Source organism: Schistocerca serialis, chromosome 10, assembly GCF_023864345.2.
Source record: "Schistocerca serialis cubense isolate TAMUIC-IGC-003099 chromosome 10, iqSchSeri2.2, whole genome shotgun sequence".
NCBI lineage: Eukaryota > Metazoa > Arthropoda > Insecta > Orthoptera > Acrididae > Schistocerca > Schistocerca serialis.
Genome location: NC_064647.1, coordinates 201,694,934 through 201,697,652, shown reverse-complemented (window position 1 = coordinate 201,697,652; position 2,719 = coordinate 201,694,934).

Genomic DNA, 2,719 nt, shown 5'->3' with positions numbered 1-2,719 from the left:
CCATATTCTGCTAACAGTCATTGGATCTCGACCAACGCGAGCAGCAATGTCGCGATACGATTAACCGCAATCGCGATAGGCTACAATCCGACCTTTGTCAAAGTGGTAAACGTGATGGTACGCATTTTTCCGTCATCACAACAACGTTTCACCAGGAAACGCAGGTCAACTTCTGTTTGTGTATGAGAAATCGGTTGGAAACTTTCCTCATGTCAGCACGTTGTAGGTGTCGCCACCGGTGCCAACCTTGTGTGAATGCTCTGAAAAGGTAATCATTTGCATATCACAGCATCTTCTTCCTGTCGGTTAAATTTCGCGTCTGTAGCACGTCATCTTCGTGGTGTAGCAATTTTAATGGCCAGTAGTGTACGTGAGCCAGTAGGTGGATTGGGGCACGCTATGCGGGCCCAGTTGCCATCTTCTTTTGTCTTTACGTCCCTCAACTTTCTCAGTCCCTGATGCCACTGTCTGCTCCACATCAGTATGCCAGTTGCGTGGTGGCCTACGACTTTTTCTCCACTGGACTGGTATCCGTCGTAGTACCCTGTTTGGTATTGGGTCTTCATTCATCCTGGCCGGCCGGAGTGGCCGTGCGGTTCTAGGCGCTACAGTCTGGAACCGAGCGCCCACTACGGTCGCAGGCTCGAATCCTGCCTCGGGCGTGGATGTGTGTGATGTCCTTAGGTTAGTTAGGTTTAATTAGTTCTAAGTTCTAGGCGACTGATGACCTCAGAAGTTAAGTCGCATAGTGCTCAGAGCCATTTGAACCATTTCATTCATCCTGTTCGCACGGTCAAACCACATCGGCTGTTTTTGTTGGATGCCGTCACAGATATGTCTATCCATTTTCATACTAACTGACAGTAAAGTGATGAGAAAATGTCCACTCTGCCCCGACTATTTCGCTTTTATTAATTGAATTGATAAGCACTACAAAATGACGAAATGGTTTTTCTTTTCCTTTACTTGCCACTTTCATAGTAACGTCGCTGTTCTCTCCGAGCTCACCTTCCAAAATAAATTCATTCCTATCGTGAAGACTCGAATTAGCATCACTGTCACGCATCTAAAGAGTAGCATAGCCTTCATGAGCTTCTCTCGGGCCGAAGTTCCCCTCTGATATTTTCAGAAGTTCGATTTTGAAAGTTTGGAAGATTTTTCCTTGCTATTTCCGCATTCTAGGAGCTCCTGCTTCTCAGCGATGTCAGTCAGAAATCTTGTCCTTCCTCTTTTTCTTCCATGCTGATCTGTGGTCTTACGTGTGGTTGCTTTTGGACGATGTCGAATTTTCTTCGGCGATACCAAGAGTCTTGAACTTTTTCAACAGCTACCATTTGGATAGGAAAATAGCAATGCGGGTAAGCTACTACAAACGGTATAGTGAACGCATTATTGTGGCCACGATAGATACGAAGTCCACACCTACTACAGTAGTACAAGTTTATATGCCAACTAGCTCTGCAGATGACGAAGAAATTGAAGAAATGTATGATGAAATAAAAGAAATTATTCAGATAGTGAAGGGTGACGAAAATTAAATAGTCGTGGATGACTGGAATTCGGTAGTAGGAAAAGGGAGAGAAGGAGACGTAGTAGGTGAATATGAATTGGGGCTTAGAAATGAAAGAGGAAGCCGCCTGTTAGAATTTTGCACAGAACACAAATTAATCATAGCTAACACTTGGTTTAAGAATCATAAAAGAAGGTTGTATACATGGAAGAACCCTGGAGATACTAAAAGGTATCAGATAGATTATATAATGGTAAGACAGAGATTTAGGAACCACGTTTTAAATTGTAAGACATTTCCAGCGGCAGATGTGGACTCTGACCACAATCTATTGGTTATGACCTGTAGATTAAAACTGAAGAAACTGCAAAAAGGTGGGAATTTAGGGAGATGGGACCTGGATAAACTGAAAGAACCAGAGGTTGTACAGAGTTTCAGGGAGAGCATAAGGGAACAATTGACAGGAATGGGGGAAAGAAATACAGTAGAAGAAGAATGGGTAGCTTTGAGGGAAGAAGTAGTGAAGGCAGCAGAGGATCAAGTAGGTAAAAAGACGAGGGCTAGTAGAAATCCTTGGGTAACAGAAGAAATATTGAATTTAATTGATGAAAGGAGAAAATATAAAAATGCAGTAAATGAAGCAGGCAAAAAGGAATACAAACGTCTCAAAATTGAGATTGACAGGAAGCGCAAAATGGGTAAGCAGGGATGGCTAGAGGACAAATGTAAGGATGTAGAGGCTTATCTCACTAGGGGTAAGATAGATACTGCCTACAGGAAAATTAAAGAGACCTTTGGAGATAAGAGAACCACTTGTATGAACATCAAGAGCTCAGATGGAAACCCAGTTCTAAGCAAAGAAGGGAAAGCACAAAGGTGGAAGGAGTATATAGAGGGTCTACACAACGGCGATGTACTTGAGGACAATATTGTGGAAATGGAATAGGATGTAGATGAAGATGAAATGGGAAATACAATACTGCGTGAAGAGTTTGACAGAGCACTGAAAGACCTGAGTCGAAACAAGGCCCCCAGAGTAGACAACATTCCATTAGAACTAGTGACGGCCTTGGGAGAGCCAGTCCTGACAAAACTGTACTATTTGGTGAGCAAGATGTATGAAACAGGCGAAATACCCTCAGACTTCAAAAAGAATATAATAATTCCAATCCCAAAGAAAGCAGGTGCTGACTGATGTGAAAATTACCG